Source organism: Momordica charantia, assembly GCF_013281855.1.
Source record: "Momordica charantia cultivar OHB3-1 chromosome 2 unlocalized genomic scaffold, Mcharantia_2.0 BLBB01000002.1, whole genome shotgun sequence".
Taxonomy (NCBI): domain Eukaryota; kingdom Viridiplantae; phylum Streptophyta; class Magnoliopsida; order Cucurbitales; family Cucurbitaceae; genus Momordica; species Momordica charantia.
Window position 1 is genome coordinate 15768277 of NW_028275160.1, and position 20326 is coordinate 15788602.

The window sequence follows — 20326 nt, forward strand, 5'->3', positions numbered from 1 at the left end:
GAAATAACATTTCTCTCGATTCAAAACAAGGTTTGTTTTTTCACATCTCTCCAAAACTTTTTCAAGATTTTTAAGACAATTTTCAAAAGACTCTCCAAATATCGAAAAATCATCCATAAAAATTTCAATCACATTTTCAATCATGTCATAAAAAATTACCATTATACAGCGCTGCAACGTAGCAAGTGTGTTACACAAACCGAAGGGCATTCGTCGGAATGCAGATGTTCTATAAGGGCATGTGAAAATTGTTTTCTCCTGGTCCTCCGGAGCAACTGTGATCTGGTTATACCCTGAGTATCCATCAAGAAAGTAGTATAACTCCTTACCTGCGAGACGATCTTGCATTTGATCAATAAATGGAAGAGGAAAGTGATCCTTTTTTGTTACCTTATTGAGTTTGCGGTAATCCATGCAAACTCTCCAACCGGTTACGGTTCGAGATGGGATCAATTCGTTCTTTTCATTTGTGACGACCGTCATGACACCCTTTTTTGGCACACATTGGATTGGGCTCACCCAGCTACTGCTTGCTATTGGGTATATCACTCCCGCATCTAGCCATTAGAATTTCTTTCTTCATGACTTCTTCCATTTTAGGATTCAATCTTCTTTGATGTTCAACATAATTGATGGGACCTTCTTCCAAATTTATCTTATGCATACAAAATGATGGACTAATTCCCTTGATATCTGCTATCGTCCATCCAATGGCCTTCTTGTTTGACAATACCTGCTACAACAAAATTTCATGTTCATTAAATAACGTTGCAGAAATGATTACAGGTAAAGATTCATTTTCTCCTAAGTATGCATATTTTAAATGAGTAGGCAGGGGTTTTTGTTTTAGTCGAGGCAGCTCAATGATTGATGGTTGCATCGCCTTAAATTTATCATTGCTCAAATCTCAAAACTCAAACTTATCCACTGGTGACGACAAAGTGTTGTCTCTTTTTCTTTTTACGCTGCTTCTAATTCTTGCTCTAAACATGCAGTTACCAATTCACAAAATTCTTCCATAAACACAGGGTTAGTTATCTGAATATTCGAGCCATAACGCCCCAGAATTTCCCACACACTTCTAGGTCACGTTAACTACTCAACTAATTAAACTTAACCCCAAATACGTCATGCCAACTCCCTATACAACAAACATATAAAATCAAGTTCCACTTTTTATCAATTCAACAATACATCAATTAGATAGAATATCGATCAACAACAATCGTGGGCCACCTCACGAGGCAATTTTATTATTCAACTAGGCAAAACTCAACGAATGGAAGAAATCTAAAATAGGCACTCATCCCGAAATGAAATTAACAACCAGTGGAATCCTCCCAATAAATCAAATACAAACAAATGGTTTATTGACCATAACATAAGGTCTTAACTAATAACTTAAACTAAACAAGAGTGACTAAGCAGCCAATGGTCCTCGCTCGTCATGTCTCCTCCGTCCCATCACCATGGTCGCCCACAAGTCCTTCACCTGAAACAATCATTGTAGAAGGGGGGTGAGTATATTAAATATACTCCGTAAGTAGCCCTCACCACACACACACACCATACTCAACTATAACAGGAAACATACGTAGTCATGTTTTTCAATACATCATGCATTCAAACATCAACACATTCCATAAAATTTAGTGACAACCACAGCCAGGAAGCACATTAACAACCAACCTCTAGTCTCCCTAACACCACAAGTACCTCTACGCTTATCACAGTTATCCTAACCTCCCACAGTTATCTCCTTCCAGTAGAGTCGGCCCCTGACCATTTATACCCAGAGCCCCGACATTACTGCATCGGCCCTCGACCATTTATACTCGAAGCCCTGATGACTTCACCATCTATTGGCCCTTGACCATTTATACCCAAGGCCCCAATAGTCTCCCTCCCAAAGGACTCCTCGTATCGACCCTCGACCATTTATACCCGAGGCCTCGATACTCTATTAGTGACGTATCAGCCCCCGACCATTTATACCTGAGGCCCTGACACTCACTCATTCACTCCATAACTGGCGTTTCAGCCCTCGACCATTTATACCCGAGACCCTGACACCCACTCTTCCATTCCCTTCAAGAATCCAACTTTCACCAGAGTCTTACCATAAACTTTCTTATACCACTAACCCTGCATCTTTCAACTCACAAGTACAATTCAGCATGCTTCCACAACATAGGCAACTGTTAAAAACGGGACAATAACCTAATCATGCTCAATATCCTACATCATTATTTAACAAGTATTTCTAAGGATAATAGCTCACAAAAAACACGCCGAACAAAAATGCATATTCAGGCAACCAACATTACCGCAGCAATACTCAATCATTTAGCAAAGCAGAAAATCCCACAATTTTCATCGACAAACATTCAACAGAACTCCAAGCACATCGACTAACGCAACAAGAATTATTTAGCACAATGACGTAACAAAATCTGCATAAAACGCTGCAAAACCATCACGTTAGAGACTATTTAGCATACATCAACGCACGCACACGCCCCTTGCCTACTTACACACAATCGCGCCCTTAAGTTTTGCGTTGGCCTCACACCTAAGCACACCAAAACAGAAAATACAGCACGTTACGTACGCTATTTAGCCTTCGAAATCAACTTTAAAAGGGTTCGAATGACGCATTACCACCAAAACCGACTTCGTATAGATGTGGGTCACCTAGATCTAGCTCGCCAAGGATGTGGGTCACCATCAAACGTCCTAAACACCGCTGTAACGTACAAATCCCGCCGCTGGAGTCGTCGTTCGTCGAATTGTAGCAGCAGTTTGCCGCCGTTTCGCCGCTGTACCACCCGCCCGCCGTGCGCCGCAGCAAATCTGGCCCGTCGCCGTGTGCCACCGCGAGAAGGTGCGGCGCTGGTTCGTTGCAGACCGCCGGGACACCCACGCCGAAAAACACCGCCGCTGCTACAGACCGCCGTGATACCCACGCCGAAAAACGCCGCAAAGCAGCGGGAAGATGGCTGCTGCTCCGCCGCGATGCCGCCGTGCCCGCTGCTGACAAACTCGCCGCCGTGAGGTAAGGTCGCCGGTGAAGGAAAGTGAACTGGGGGGGCGGCTGCTATCCACGTGAAGGAGAAGGAAGGAGAAGATGGAGTCTAGGTTTTTCCCTTTTGTTTTTCTTTCTTTTTGTTTTAAAACCAACTCAACCCAGAAGCCCAATATATCCAAGCCCAAGAGGAGAAAGGAGTCCATTCCATCTTAAAACAAGGCTCACTACACGAAGTCCGGCGAATATAAATTTAATTGGAGTTTAGAGCCCGATGAATATGTATAAATTTAATTTAACAATTAATTTAGAAATTAAATGAAAAATCTCCTGATTCGAGACCAACTAACCGGAGGGACTCGGGGCGTTACACGAGCACTCTTCTACTTCATCTAGAAGCCACATAGCATCCAGGGTTATACGCCTTATATTGTTGGTTTTGAACTTGACCCACATTGTTGGAACTCTCTTGCCCACTCCATGAAAAATTAGGATGGTGCCTCCATCCTAGGTTGTAGGTGTTGGAGTAAGGATTAAAGTTCATTTGATTCCCTTGCCCTACATAACATAAAGAAGCTGGATTAGATGGGCAATTTTCAGAATTATGAGAATCTCCACAATAATAACAAATAGACTCGGTCATATGATAAACAGGAGTAAGATTGGTATTTGTTGTTGATGTTGGTGTAGGTGTGTGGCATTATTCCCTTGCATATCCTTCATCATTTGCATAAGGGTATCTAATTTATTTTGCATTAATGACATCGCATCAAGATTAAACACTCCTACTTGATCTATGGTCTTTGGTTGGGTCCTTGATCTCTCTGAGCACCATAGATCGTTATGTTTAGTTAACTAATCAAGAATGGTGACGATCTCGTTGTATGTCATAGAAGTGAACTTTCCATTCGCGACTGTGTTTAACATCATTTTTGTTCGTATATCGCAACCTCGATAAGAATGTTCAATTTGTACACAGACTAGAATTCCTAAGTTTGGGCAACTTCTCATTAGCTCCTTGAAACGTTCTCATGCTTCGTTGACTGTTTCATTCTCTGTTTGCCTAAAAGAAATGATTTCCTCCCTCACGTCTGCATTTTTTGTGGGTGGGAAATACTTTGTAATGAACTTGTCCACCATGGTTCCCCATGAAGTGATGGAGTCTGGAAGAAAAGTATTCAACCATGCAGTTGCTTGACCTGAAAGGGAAAAGGGAAATAATTTTAGTCTTAAAGCATCGTCAGATATTCGTGGTAATCTAAAAGTATTTGCCACTTGGATAAAAGATTTAAGGTGGGAATGTGGATCCTCATGTTTGAGTCCTGCAAACTGGCCAATAGTGTTAAGCATTTGGAGCATTATCGGCTTTAGTTCAAATTGGGCATCGTCTGGAATTGGATTTGTAATGCCCCCGTTTAAGTTCTGTAATGTAGTGGTTGCATAGTCGCGCATTCCAATGTCTCTTCGATCGGCCAATCAGATTGGATTTCGTACTTCTTTTGCCATCTTGGTGCTTCCTTCGTCAAATGCTCTCTCTTTTTCTTTTTCTTTCTTTTTTTGGATTTTCTCCTATTGTTTTCTAAGTCTCTGCTCATGCCTTAACCTCTTGCAAGTTTTCTCGATCTCGGGATCGTACGGAAGCAAGTGTGAATTTGTGTTCATGCACTAATGCTCACTTTTGAGGTTGGATAGGGGATATTTTAAGAATAGAAACAGTGAAGTCATCGTACGCAAAACCAATTCACAAAGAATAAAATTAAAACAAAAACAAAGTCCCCGACAACAGCGCCAAAAACTTGTTGCGCCTCTGCTTAATTGCTAGAGGGTAGAGTGCAAGTGCACACTGTCACAAGTAATAATATGGAAGTACTCCAAGATCATCTCCACAGGGACTAGTTTTTCTTTAAAATTTGAATTTGGAAACTGCTTGAATGAGCAATTGGGGTTGGGATAAAAATTGGTGAAATTGGTTGAACACGAAAAACACACGAAAATAAAAGAATTTAAAAGGCCAACCCCCTACTACTGTTTAGTTCTAAAATGATGAATTACACCTACCAAATGTGCCCGTAATTACGTTGAATTTGTGCAAACTGGTTCAATTTCTATTCCATACCACTTTTTGTTTGTTTAGAAGTTTAGGCTAGTGTTTACATATGTCTATGCAACTTTAGAATCCTAAATAATTTAAACGTCAACTTACGTTTAACGGGTAAGAGAGTCATGTCTAGGATCTTGTTTTAGTTCTTATTTGTAAGTAACTTCCTGTTTTACAATGATGAGATCCATTTGACTCTGACCTTGTTTGGGGAAAGGAATACCCTGGACACGTGGAGGACCCCTATTGGTGCTCCAAGATGGCTCATGAGTCATCCCCAGCTCGGATAGCCGAGATGGCCGCCACCAACGCCGACAAATGCTAAGTATGAGGGCCGAGGTGAACCTGGCCCAGGTCTGACCTACCGGGGAGCTCGGTAGGGGCCGAGATGAGCAACTGTCTGCGGCGTGATTATCGGGCGTAACCGTCGGTCCCGAGATTACCGGGTGTAACCGACGGCCCCGAGATTACCGAATGTAACCGTCGCTAGATTAGCAGGACCACCACCTATAAGTAGAGGACCTCACTCCCCGATCAGGTACGATGATTTCTGGCTTCGAACTAAACTTGGAATCCGACCTATACTGACTTGATCGTCGGAGTGCTCACCTTTTTGTGCAGGTCCGCCCTAGTGTCCAGGTCGGTCCGGAGGCCGAGTTCGAGCTACAATCAGGAACATATTGTTGTGCACATCTTTGCATAAACATTTGGCGCCGTCTGTGGGAAAGACTGACAATCTAAGTCATCCCAATTCCTTTAAACCAACACGCGAGCGAACATGGCTCAACCAGCGAATTCGACCAATACGACAGATCGAAGGACTCTAGCTGCTAGCGACGCCCACCAGAGGGAGGTCGGAGCAGCGGCGGTAGAGGGGCAAGGTCACGACGGCCTAGCAACGGAACCCCTCCGCAGGTCGGCACGGATCACCGCGCCTGTCCTACCGCCTGCGCACCCGAGGACGTCCAAGGCCGCCCGTGGCCGAGGTGGGACCTCTAAGAAGGGCGCCCGGGGTCCAGCCCCGGCTCCAACAAGCGAGAACTTTGATGCACTCCAGAGAGAGATGGAGGCAATGCGCACACAAATGCGCTCCATGGAGGCAATGTATAACGAAATGGTGCTAGCTGCAGGCGCAGGGTCCCGATCTGAAAATCGAGTGACGCGCATGGACGTACGCGAGCAAAGTGGTTCCCACCTCGGCCCAGCCGAGGAAGAACGTCCCGAAGACAACAAGAGTGAGGGGTGCACTCGCCAGAGAGGAGACCTCCGTGAGCATCTGAACAGAAAGAGAGGCTCGTCTCTCCGAAAAGGGCAGTCACCATCCCGCTCCTAGAGGAGCTCCAACCAGCAGGCTGAATCCTCTCACAATTCCGCAGGGATAATCACAAGGGAGGAGTTCGACCTGCTGAGGGGAGAGCTCGATGCTCAAGTGGAGGCCTTAAAGGCCAAATGCGAGCAGAAAGACGATTCACTGAACGATGGCGACTTGGGAGAATCGCCTTTCACCTCGGACGTTTTGGAAGCACCAATCCCTCCGAAGTTCAAACCTCCTACCGTGAAGTCTTATGACGGGACGAAGGACCTCAAGGACTATGTTGAGGTCTTTGAAGGCCTCATGGACTTCCAAGCGGCATCAGACGCAATCAAATGCCGCGCCTTTCAGATCGCGCTTACTGGCAACACGCGATTGTGGTACCGGAGACTGCCAGCCAGGTCGATCTCGACCTACTCTCAGCTGAGAAGGGAGTTCCTCGCCCAGTTCTCTTCTCGGCACTATGACAAAAAGACAGCGACCCATCTCGCCACCATCAGGTAGAAGGAGGGTGAGACGCTGCGGGAGTATGTCACCAGATTCCAGGAGGAGCAGTTGAAGGTTGCACACTGCTCCGATCACTCGGCCATGTGCTATTTCCTCACTGGTCTAGCCGACGAAGCCCTCACGGTGAAACTTGGAGAGGAGGCCCCGGCCACCTTCGCCGAGGTGCTCCAGAAGGCGAAGAAGGTTATCGATGGACAGGAGCTCTTCCGAACCAAAACCGGCCGACCTGAACGAAAGATCGGCCAGGGCAGAAGTGGAAAAGATGAAAGGGCAGATCCCAAGTCCAAGGACAAGGGATCCTTTTCCAGCGGCCGAGCTGAGTATCGAAGGGCGGAGAACGGACCTACCAGGAGCCGACCTTACGAGCGCTTCACCCCAACCACGATTCCAATTCCGAGATCCTAACGAACATCGAGGATTCTGGAATGGAAAAATTACTCAAGCGTCCGGAGAAACTTCGGGGAGCCCCGGAGAGGCGCAGCAAGGACAAGTATTGCCGCTTCCATCGGGAGCACGGCCACAACACATCGGACAGCTGGGAATTGAAGCGCCAAATTGAGGATCTAATTCAAGACGGCTACTTCAAGAAGTTTGTGGGAAAGCCCAGGACCAGCTCAGCAGAGAAAAAGGAAGAGCGAAAGCGTTCAAAGACGCCACCCCGGCGCACTGACCGACCTGCGGTCATCAATACCATTTTTGAAGGGCCAAGCAGGGGTCAATCCGGACATAAAAGAAAGGAGTTAACCCGCGCAGCCAGGCGCGAGGTGTGCATCATCAGGGAGCAGGGGCCGACCTGCCCAATCACCTTCGACGGTGCAGACTTGGAGGAGGTCCACCTGCCCCACAATGATGCCCTTGTGATTGCTCCCTTGATTGATCATGTGGTGGTCAGGAGAGTGCTGGTAGACGGGGCGCGTCCGCTAACATCCTGTCCTTACCGACCTACCTCGCCTTGGGCTGGACGAGGTCGCAATTGAAGAGAAGCCCGACGCCGCTGGTTGGGTTCTCTGGAGAATCGGTCATCCCAGAGGGTTGCATCGACTTGCCGGTCACGCTAGGGCAGGACCAAACTCGGGTCACTCAAATGGCCGAGTTCGTGGTAGTTGACGGTAGATCGGCCTATAACGCCATCTTTGGGAGACCCATCATCCACTCATTTCGGGCCATTCCCTCAACACTTCATCAAATTTTGAAGTATTCTACCCCCAATGGCGTGGGCACGGTCCGAGGAGAACAGACCGCTTCGAGGGAGTGCTATGCTGCCGCACTCAAAGGCTCATCGGTCTGCGCCCTCGAAACTCTCAGGGATGGGATGCTCGAGTTCGAGGCCGACCTGCCGAGGAAGGAGTTTGTCGCACCCACTGAGGAGCTCGAGCTTGCTCCTCTGCTTAGTCCCGAGGAAGTGTCTGACAGTGCCGTCAGCTCGGCCCTAATCAGGCAAGAGGAAGCGCGGCAAAACCCGATCTACTACACAAGCAAGGCTATGACCGAAGCCGAGACTAGATACCCTCAGATGGAGAAGTTAGCTCTCGCTTTGGTCACCTCGGCCCGACGACTTAGACCATACTTCCAAGCCCATACGGTGGTGGTGCTCACTAACTTGCCCCTTAAAAATATCTTCCACAAGCCGGAAGCTTCCGGACGCCTAATGAAGTGGGCAATAGAGCTAAGTGAGTACGACATCCAGTTCGAACCCAGAACTGCGTTGAAAGGACAAGCAACGGCAGATTTCATAGCCGAGCTCACACCACCTTCCGAGCTGAGCGAGTCCGACCAACCTTGGACAGTCTATGTCGACGGATCCTCCAATAAGAAGGGGTGCGGAGCCAGGGTCCTCTTGCTCAGACCAGGGGGTGAGCGATTTGAGTATACCTTGCGGTTCAGCTTCCGGACTTCTAACAACGAGGCTGAGTATGAAGCATTTATTGCCGGCCTGCGAATCGCTCGAGCATTGGGGGCCTCTTGTGTTAAGGTCTTCAGTGACTCCCAACTGGTTGTGAGCCAGATCAAGGACGAATACCAAGCCAAAGACACCCGAATGAAGAAGTATTTGGGCAAGGTCAGATCATACCTCGCCCAGTTTCGAACTTACGAGGTAAGCCGGATTCCGCGAGCAGAAAATTCTAATGCTGACGCCTTGGCCAAGTTAGCATCGGCGTACGAGACCGGCCTCGCCAGGTCGGTCCCCGTCGAGATCCTAGATAATCCCTCGATCTTAGAGCCAGATCTGATGGAGATCGGCGCTCCAGAACCCTCATGGATGGACCCGATCACGGAATTCATTAGGGGCAACTCGCCACAAGATCCCAAGGAGCGCAGAAAGTTGGCAAGGCGGGCAGCTCGGTTCGTGGTCCGAGATGGTGCATTGTACCGACGTGGCTTTTCCCTGCCTCTATTGAAATGCCTAACCCCCGAAGAGGGCCTGTACGTCCTCAGAGAGATCCACGAAGGAGTGTGCGGCAATCACTCAGGCGCCCGGTCGCTGTTAGCCAAAGTGATCCGGCAAGGATACTATTGGCCGACCCTCTGCCAGGATGTCAAGAAGTTCGTTAGAACTTGCGACAATTGCCAACGCTACGGGGCCATAATCCACCAACCTCCCGTGCTGCTCACCCCCATCTCGGCCCCATGGCCATTCGCGCAGTGGGGGTAGATATCATTGGTCCTTTCCCTTTGGGCAAGGGCCAGACCAAGTTCGCTGTGGTTGCTGTGGATTACTTCACCAAGTGGGCCGAGGCCGAGGCGCTCTCCCACATAACGGAATCCAGGGTCACGTCCTTCGTATGGACGAATATCATATGTCGTTTTGGTATACCGCAGGCCATAGTGACAGACAATGGGAAGCAGTTTGACAACGCCAAGTTCAAAGACTTTTGCAGCAAACTTGGCATAAGTAATCTCAGCTCGTCCCCCGCACATCAGCAAGCAAATGGACAGGTGGAGGCGGTCAACAAGATCATCAAGCGAGACATCAAACTTAGACTGGACTCCAAGAAAGGCAGGTGGACCGAGGAGCTACCAGAGGTTCTGTGGTCGTACCGGACCACCCAACGAGAGTCGACGGGTGAGACCCCGTTCTCCCTGACCTTCGGCTCCGAAGCTGTAGTCCCGGTTGAGATCGGCATGCTATCAGATAGAGTAGAGCATTACGAGCCTACGACAAATGAGGATGAGCTGCTCCTCAACCTCGACTTGTTGGAGGAAAAAAGAGCAATGGCCCAGCTACGCCTGGCGGAATATCAGGGCAGAATGGCCAGACATTACAATGCCCGCGTTCGACCTCGGGCCTTTCAGGTCGGACATCTGGTCTTAAGGAGGGTCCAAACGCATGTGGGTGCCCTTGATCCGGCCTGGGAGGGCCCATTTGAGATCAAGGGCATAGTCCGACCTGGGACGTACCTGTTGGCCGATCTGAAAGGAGATGCCCTCGCGCACCCGTGGAACGCGGAACACCTGAAGCGTTATTATCCTTGAAATGCCAAAAGGGTTTTCAATGAATCTGTAACGACTGTTCCAAAAGCATTATGATCGGAATAAATGTGATGATTTAATTTAATGCTTCCGAGTTCGACCAGAAATTAAATGGGGGCCACGGACTCCCACAGTTGGTTCAAATTCAATCCTCCGAAGCCTAAGGGTACGAGGTGCGATGCCAAAACCACTGACGAATTTAAAATTCAGACATTCAAACCTTCAAGGCAAAGGGGCGATGTGGAAAGTTCAAAATGATCAAGCCTCCGAACTTGGGGGTACGAGGAACGATATGAAGAATAGCTACGGACTTAGGATTTTAGCCTTTTTACCTTTTTTAAGTTAAGGGTGAAATGTTAAAAATCCAGAGTTGGTGCAATGTATTGAACATTAAGAGATTCAAACTCAAACTTTCGAATTATTTTAATTAAAGGCGCGACCTCAAAAGTAAGAGGTGCGAGGTGACATTAGCTGCAGTTCAAAGGAAAAGCAAAGAAAAGAGGTTGCCAACAACAAAGTAGAAGCAAATGGGAGTCTCTTTATTGAATGAAGAGCAGAGCCAAGGCTTATAGACCTTGCAGCTCTGCCCTGACACTTACAAACAAAAAAGAAAAGGGAGGAAGAACAGCGAACAGCCTCGTGAAGGGTGGCCGCCTAAGAGCCTGCTTGAGGAGCGCCCTCTTGAGTGGAGCCGACCTGGTCCTCTTCAGGATTGGAGTAGTCAGAGTCCAGATCTCTGACGTACTGATCCACCAACGCTTGGGGGCCAGGGGTGCCGCCAGGCCCAGACGCCCACTTCTCGGCATACCTCCTTTTCAGACCGCTGAGATCGATCTGAAGGTCGGGCATGTCGGAAGTAATGCCTTCATAAGGAACTTGAAGCCCGCGTCAGAGAAGTCTTTGGCAAATCCATCGAAGTCGGGATGTTGCCTAAACGATTCCTCCAATAGGACTCCATTGCTGAGCCGCTCCTTCGTCGTCTCCAGCTCGGCAGTCGCATGCTCCAGCTCCTTATCCTTCGTTTCAAGCGCCTGGAGCATGTCGTCCTTCTCCTTTAGGAGCTGGAACTTCTCCTTCTCCAAGCCCCTGGTAATAGCGTGGGCAGCTCGGAGTTGGGCCTTGCGCCTGTCCTCTTCCTTCTTCAGCAGCTCGGCCTGGGACTCCACCTCGGCCTTCAAAGTCTCCACCTCAGAGTGAGCCTTCAGCAGCTCATCCTTCATGGTGGAGGAAGCAGCCTCCAAGGCAGCAGAGAACTCCTCTTTCTCCCTCGCTGCCATAACTTCCCTTCCATCCATCTCGGCCTTTACAGCCAGAGCCGATTAAATGGAAGCAACGAACGCCTGAGAAATGGTACAAGGAAAAAGTTAGATCGAACTACCTGTTGGGTGAAATCAAGCAAAAATGGGGCACTAGTCTTACCTCGGCGGCATAGTCGATGGTCCTCTGCAGAACGGACCCAGGGTCGCTCACAAATTTTGACGCCCTCCTTAGGCAGCGGTCCAAACTTGCAGCTGAGATGCGGGACACCTGGTCCCTCACCCCGGAACTTGACGGCTCAATTCTGAACCGTGCCGTCACGTCGGACGTCCCGCCCATCCTGGCCGCAGGATCGTCCACCCGATCTGCGAAACTTGCAGGCAAGACCCTGCAACCTCCGACCTCCGAGGGGGAGATCGCCTTCTTTTTCTTCCTTCTTCGCTTCAGAGGGGCTTCCTCCCTCGCCACCTCGCCCAAAGGCGGGGCGTCCACCACCTCGATCTGGGCGTCCACCGCCTCGATCTGGGCGTCCACCGCCTCGGTCTGATCCCTGGGCGCTTCTCCCTCGAGGGACCCCCAAAAGACTCCAGCTCGATCACCGGGGCTGGATCTTCCGAGGCAGGCCCTACCACGGCAGGGGTGGCAGGTTTTGAACTCTGGGCGGCCTCAAGAGCATGGGCTCGGCCCTTAGACTTGCGCTTCACGCCGCTTGCAAATCCGCAAACCATGGCTGCAAAATAAAAACAGGGGTCAACACAAGGTTAGAGGAAAAAGGGGGGGAGACAAGCTCGGCATACCAAGTTCAGAGTTCGGCCTTGAGGATTCAATGGGACGAACTGCAGGGTTGTAATCTAGCAGCCCGGACTCGAGCAACAGTTCGTCAGTCACCAGGGTTCCGACCTTCCTACCCCTCGGAAAGCGCTCCTTGTAGTATTTCAGCGTATCGAAGGAGGCTTGCGTAAGCTCGGGGACTGGTCGGATTGAAACTGCACGAAGACAAAATTCGAGTTAGACCTGAATGACAGAAGAAAATTACGAAAAGTAAGAACTACTCCGTACCTAGGTTCCCAAACCTAGTGGGGACGTCAAAGAAGGAACGACCTGACTCGTCCTTTGCGAGCCATTCCCCGGAAGCGTAGAACCACTTCCTCACCCATCCCTTGATGGAGGTCGGCCCCTTAACTATACCGCCTGCGCCTTTCCTTGCGCACATATAGAACCGACCAGGCTTCTTAGCTATCCTTTTCGCCTCGAAGCACGTGAGGAGCTGGTCTACGTCCAACAGCTCGGCCTCCTCACTATCCCGAGCTCGTAGCCAAAAGAGGATGGCCAAAGCGAAAATGACACCCCACCCATTGGGGGCCACTTGAGCCGGAGCCAACCCAGTCCGGAAGAGAAATTCTTGGACAAAAGGGTGAAGGGGAAGTCTGAGGCCGTACTCAAACATTTTGAAGTAGAGAGTGACCCATCCCTCTGGAGGATTGTCAGCTCTCTCCCCCTCCTCCGGAAGCCTGAGGAGGATGTTCTCAGGGATAGCGAACCCCCTACGAAGGGATCCGAGGTAGTGCTCGGGTATCCTAGAAGGGTATTCCAAACCCTGACCTGAAGTGGAGGCGTCACTATCCTCCCCGTCATCGGAGATTCTAAAGTTTTCTGTCTCCTTGAGCTCGGACTCTAACCTACGAGCTAAGTCGGATCCTAGGTTGCTACTAATAGAGGACGACATGGCAATTACGTTCGAAAGAAAGAGGGAAGAGACCGACCTACCAAGGGTTCGATCTGCCTTCAGATCGAACTCCAAGAATTCAAGGAACGTAAGGTATGATCTGAAGGATTGGGGGCATTTATAGCCCGTCGGAAGAATCTCCCCACCGTACACGTGTAATCAACGAGCGGCTAGGATCCTCTCTGAGATCCGAAGCGTCGGAATATTTGAATATTCCGACGATAAATCTTCCGCGACGGTTGTATTTTCCCACGAATAGGAAGTCGCCACGTGTCCAAAGCTAGTCGAATGAACTTCTCTGCCAGGTCGAGATCGGACCAGACAGAGAGGGGGCCAATGTTTGGGGAAGGGAATACCCTGGACACGTGGAGGACCCCTATTGGTGCTCCAAGATGGCTCATGAGTCATCCCCAGCTCGGATAGCCGAGATGGCCGCCACCAACGCCGACAAATGCTAAGTATGAGGGCCGAGGTGAACCTGGCCCAGGTCTGACCTACCGGGGAGCTCGGTAGGGGCCGAGATGAGCAACTGTCTGCGGCGTGATTATCGGGCGTAACCGTCGGTCCCGAGATTACCGGGTGTAACCGACGGCCCCGAGATTACCGAATGTAACCGTCGCTAGATTAGCAGGACCACCACCTATAAGTAGAGGACCTCACTCCCCGATCAGGTACGATGATTTCTGGCTTCGAACTAAACTTGGAATCCGACCTATACTGACTTGATCGTCGGAGTGCTCACCTTTTTGTGCAGGTCCGCCCTAGTGTCCAGGTCGGTCCGGAGGCCGAGTTCGAGCTACAATCAGGAACATACTGTTGTGCACATCTTTGCATAAACAGACCTTCTCATAATTAAATTAAAACTAATGTGATTTAAACAAGTGGCCAACAAGAAAATCAACTGCATAAATCGTATCAATCAAGATAAGCAAAGAGAGCATAATACGCCGTGCTCACTGATAGATGTAAGTTAAAATAGATGAACTAAACCATTCATAAGAGGGTTGAAAAATTAATTTAGCTACTCATGGAATTAAAATAAATGAAATAGCAAAAGAAGATAACAAAGTGATGCATTTTCATTGAAATAAGGAAAAAAGAACACAATTGGAGTAACTGGAATTGCAATAAAATAAGTAAGGAATAATTGTAAAAACAATAAAGGAAGAACAAAACTTAAAGCTGGAATTAAAACTTAAAAACTAAAGTTGACAAGAATTTAGAAAGAAAAAGCAAAGCATGGAACTGAGATGTCTAGAAGTGATACTTGGAGGTGCCTTTTATAGGCCATGGGAGTAACAAGGATTTGGGAAATTCAAGGGAAGTTGGCAACCACGGCTTGTTGTAGACATATTAGGAGTAAAACCAAATCTTTGACCAATAAATTGGTCAAAAGTTGTTATTCCCGTTTTGATAATCTATGCATCGAATGTGGCTGGCGCATTGTGAAGCTGGAATTTCCAAAGCAATTGGCTAGCGCATCCTTCTAATAATATGGAAATACTTCGCGTGCAATATGCCTGACGCATTGCAGTCATCAATTTTCAATTTTCCTTTCAAAATAAACAAATTTTCATTAAATAGCCTCTATTTGCTTCTAACTAATTGCCTAAGTCCTTAATAAGAAAATATGCACATTTTCCATGAATTATATGCATTAACATACATTTTCCATCATAATTAACTCCCAACTAAGTATGTAAAACTACTCTTTTTAGCCTTTAATCAAGTCTTATCAATTTGCACGAGGCAAGGGGTTGAGAACACTTCCAATTCTATTCAACTTCAATAATCCAAGGGTGTGGTACAATGGAAGGGAACACGCCTATATATAGGCTAAGGCTCTTGGACTTTTAAGGAAAATAACAAAATTAAAAAGAAAAATTAAAATTGATAAATTCCTAAAATGTCTACAATTTGCCTAAAGATGAAATTTAAATTTGATAAATAAAACAATAAATCAAAAGTAAATCATAAATCAAATCTGCCAAGAATAAACCAAAATCATAAGGAAGTATATTCCTTATTTGGGAGGAGTGGGAGGCAAGGGATGTTGGGCTGGGCGCGCTCGGGTGGCTAGGCTGGCAGGTGGGCGCGCGCATGGCGCTGGTAGACGGTAGGCGCTATGGCAAGCGCTGGTGTAGGTGTCATTTTGGAGTGTTGGGTTAAATATGATCACATCAAGAAAACAAAAAAAAAATTGCATGATGCGCACATACACCCTAGGAATTTTGAAGTGGGGCAGTGCGTTCTTCTCTACAATTCAAAGCTTAAGCTATTTCCGTGGAAGCTAAAGTTTAAGTGGTCAGGTCCATTTCAAATAGTGAAGGTTTACTCTCATGGAGCAGTGACAGTCAAAGAATTAAAATCAGCCATGGAAGTTACTGTGAACGGATGGCGATTAAAGTACTATTGGGGAGAGGATTTAGAAAGGGATGTTGGAGCACACCAACTAGCCCCTACGTAAAGCAAAGTCAAGAAGCATCCAAGACTAAAGGAGCTAATTTGTTTATTCATAGAGAGAAGTTAAAAATAAATTGTAAGGGGGAGGTTAATCCTTAATTCTTTCTATTTAAGACCCACTACCCCAACCAACCACCCACGATCTTCTTCCGCTTCATTTTCCTCCCGCCTTTGAAACCTCTCGACTAGACACTCTTCCCGCTGCTTTAAATTCCTATCCATCACCTCTTCGCTTTCACCAAAATGCCTCGTTTCAAGGCTAAGTCAAATCGCAAGAAAACCATGGAGCTCTCTCTGACCGACAGCTCTTCGGAGGACTTCACTGCTGCTAACGATCAGTCAATGGCTACAGAAGTCCCCGAAACTCAAATAGCTTCCCCTGTCAAGCCCCATGTTGCACCTACATCAATCCTGTCCCTGCTTCCAATTCGGACCAGCAGCCAAGCAATCAGTCGGAGGAAGAGGTGGTTCAGGACAACTCCACCCTTACATCTACCACTCCCCCGCCACCACCCGTTTCTGACCCCATTCTTCCCCCCACGAACCTCAAGCACCCCACCCTCTACCTTTCCTATACCCACTATCACTGTCACTGACCCCCGCCTCTCATCCCTAAAACGACCCTAAAGCATCCTAAATGCATTTCCCCTTCTTGTTTGGCCTCCCATTCACGAACTGCCAAAAGACCAATCGAGTCTTCCTCTGAAACGCTTTCTACCAAGAAACCCAAACCGTTAGTTGCTCTGAAGCCTCCGAAACCAATGACTGCTCTCTATTCCTTTGTGTCAAAAGGATCCCGCAACAATAAATCAGTTAAGACCACTTCCTCAACTAAGAAGAAGCGGTAGTCCTTTATTTCTTATGTGCAAGTAAAAGCTCATCAGCTTCCGGCCGGTCACAAGAGATCAAACGTTGTCGCGCCTCAGGATGCTACCTTTCAGCACTTCCATTCCCAAGAAGCGGTTGAGTCATATGAGTGGTTGAGCAAGTGGGACTTTTTCTTTAAAAATAGCATCTAGTTAGATCCTGTGCCCCCATTTATCCAAGACATCATTGATAGGAAACGTTGGGCGTACTTCTGCATGCCGCCAGGACCCTTACTCCCTTTGCTGGTGAAGGAATTTTACGCCAACCTACCCACTGACAGCATCGGCAAAACGATGGTGAGGGAGGTAGAAGTCGAATGGAGTTTGAAGCAAATCAACAAAGCCCTACATCTGTCATCCAATCCAGCGGCTAAATTCAACCAAATGCTGGAGCAGTCAACTGATGCTCAGTTTTCTCATGCACTCACCTTGGAGCATTGCCCCACAAGGAGTTAGTTTTCTTCCCTTTAACTTTCTCATGCTGGAAATCAATGTCTGGGACTATCTCCTCAAATGTTGAATCATGCCAATCACGCATGATTCTTCTGTGACAAAGGAAAGGGTTCTCCTCCTCACCTGTTTACTGGAGGGCATGAGTATCGACATTGGCCAACTCATCCATCTCGAAATCGCCAGTGTGCCACTAAGAAGCTGGGGCATCTGTTCTTCCCCAACCACATTTCTAAGATGTGCATGAAGAGTGGCTTGCCAGTTGTCCAAGACGAGGAGGTCCTCACAAAGAAGTGCCTCCTGAATACGCCACTACTTGACCGCCTTATGACCAACGAAGTAGCCTGGCCCAGCTCCATTCTGATATGGGTAATCGATGAAATGATGGCCCATGTGACGCGAATTTCAGTGGAGCTAGTAGGGCTAAAGCCATGGTGGCAGCATTAGTCGAGCAAATCACTACCGTGACGCGGAACTTAAAAGCCTCCTGAACCGTCTGGCCAACTCGGATGCCCTAACCTTCTCTGCTCAACACCGCACAAATGACTCTTTGTTGGAGCATAGCTCTAGTTCAAAAGAGGAAGCAGCACAGAAGGGTAGTGGCTCTGAAGACGAGGAGAGCGAAAGCAGTTCAATCTAACCGGTAGTGCCCCTCCCTACGTTTTCATCTCTCTGGATTCGGCAACCCTATTAACCACCCAACACAAAATCAAATAAACTTTTACTGTCTGCATTTAATTTTCTACAATTTTAATTTCTTCCTTTTCTTTTGAGTCATTATTTTTCTGCAAAACTTTATCTTCCTGTTTTTTATGCTAGGATAGTTTTGAAATCATCATGTTCCCCTCCCCCGTCCCCCTACTGCTTTGAGAGTGATTTGAATATAAATATGATGATTTTGCTTCTTATGCGTAGTTTCTTGTATGTTTCTTTGATTTCTTTACTAGCATCTCTGCCAAAGCATCTTGAGTTTTTCCCTCTAGTTTTGGGTTAGCAACATTCGCTTGCGAGTGGCAAGAGCCTTTACTCTGTTTTAGCCTTTACCTTAGTTCGAATGCCCTAACATTAGCCTGTAAGTACAAGTTAGAGATAGAGAGACCCTAGTACTAACCTTCCCAATGGCCCCTCTAAGCGAGCCCTTGCTTAGCTATTTCTCACCATCTATTTTCCTTTACAGATTCAACCCCTCCCTATGTCCCTAGCGTCACATTGATCTTCTTTCACTAAGCTTTCCCCTTCTATATCACATGTACCTTTAGTTCTAAGTTTGAGGTTATGTTGCTGTGTCACATGTCGCATTGGGGACAATGCTTTCTTCTAAGTTTGGGGGTGTGCATTCATTTAGATATTCATAAGGATAGACTTTAATTGTAAGACTATGTATATAGGCCTGTAATTCAGCCACCTAAAAAAAAATTTGAATATAAGCAGGCTGCTGGTCAAGGAAGGGCTAGTAGCCCATAGTCAGTAGCCAGGAGGAAATAGGAAGGCAGAGCTTTGGTAAATGAAAGGTAGTTGAAAAGTGCAGTGTTAGGTGAATTGAAGTCTTTGAGGAGGAAAGCAGGCGAATGTTAGTGTTGTAGGAAAGAAGTCTTGGCTAGTGTTGGAGAAAGGGTTTGGTTGCTCTCTTGAGGATGCTGCTAGAAAATAGAGTCATATTCTTAGATATGAGCTAGCAGTAGGTGCGAAAGCATAAAGTAGAGTGGATGCAAGAGGCGTTCGTTTTAGATGCAAACATTATCATTTTCTAGGGCTGTAGAGTAATCTTGCTTGAGGACAAGAAGGTTTTAAGTTTGGGGGTGTGATAACTCTCACTAAGAGAGTGTGTTATTTGATATTTAGGACATTTTGTGTGCGGAAATGTGAGGATCCATATCAATAAACCAAGAAAAATGTGAGAATTTATTGAGTGGGCCCCCGAGCTATTATAATTCTTAAATTCCTCTATTTTAATGCTTTATGCTAAATTATGGATGGTTTCTGCAAGAATGGTAGAATTTAGCTATGGTCAAGAGGAGTGTTGCCAAGGTCATAGGAATTATACTGGAGCGCTATAGAAGAAGCGCCAATGCTAGAGCCTATAGTCATCTGGATGCCCCAGCACGTATGACAGTGCAGTAACTCGATGACGTTAAATTATTACCGCGTCTGTACAACCTCCAAGAGGTGCCATAAATTTTAAGGACCTGGTATATAAGGAAAAGGTGCCCTAGCTGCAAAGGAGAGAGGGACATTTTGATTCATTGTTTGGTAGCATTGATTTCAGGGAACATTCCCCTGTTGACATGAGTTGTTTTTATCGAAGAAGGAGCTGGAGATTGTTCTGTCTTGCTTGTTGGTTGCACTGTACACCTGAGGAAACTTCTTATTCTCTATCTGCTCAATCAACGATGAAATCTTCTTATGTCTTTTCCATTTCTTTTCTCTTTCTCATTATGAACTAAACCCCCACTTTCGGGGGGGGGGGGGGGGGGGGGGGGGGGGGGGGGGGTTGGGTCTCAAGCTTGCTGTAATATTCATGTTTACTATGTTTTAGAACTTTAAAAACTGATTTAATATAAGTGTTATTATTTTCCATCTAATTAACTCGTGTGGCCAACTTGTTTAGTGTGTTAGCTCACTTGAGGCTCGGGAGAGTCCTTGTTGACTGGATTTACTTCTATTACCTATAGTTTCCTATTCGTAAAGTGGGAAGGTGAATACTCAAAGATGGGATTCACCCTATTGCGCCAATAGATTGATTGGAATGCTTGTTTTAATCACGGCGGGAGTTGGGTTAAAGCATGTGTTGGGTATCTCGGGAGAAAGCCGTGAAACTTTGGGTAATCAGTGTCTTAGAGTATTTTTTAGATAGCTAACTTGGAGAAAAGCAGCAAGTGAAATCCCCCTCCCTCGATTTATCATCAAATCATAGCCTCGCATCATTTCTGTGTTTTCTGGGTGGATGCTCCTGAGTGTGAACTGAAATCTCATTTGTCGTTTATCTGTTTTTTTTTTAAGCCTTTTAGATATAACAAAACAAATTAAAGCATCTTTTATTTTTAATCTTTGGCGTTTCGAAGTGACTGAACAAATTTATAACCTATTTCCCTGAGGAGACGACCTTGTTAATATACTACAATGAGTAAATTAGTGTATACTTGCACTATTA

At 47.0% G+C, this 20326-nt stretch overlaps 1 long non-coding RNA gene across 1 annotated transcript; it reads right to left on the reverse strand.

The window, feature by feature from the left end:
• Positions 1 to 1186: 1186 nt before the first annotated feature.
• Positions 1187 to 3403, reverse strand: LOC148212897 (uncharacterized). The gene is made up of 3 exons (XR_015789189.1): positions 2662 to 3403; positions 2535 to 2572; positions 1187 to 1492 (listed from the first exon to the last, which is right to left on the reverse strand). It is a non-coding gene; the product is annotated as an uncharacterized LOC148212897 (long non-coding RNA).
• Between the last annotated feature and the right edge of the window lie 16923 nt (positions 3404 to 20326).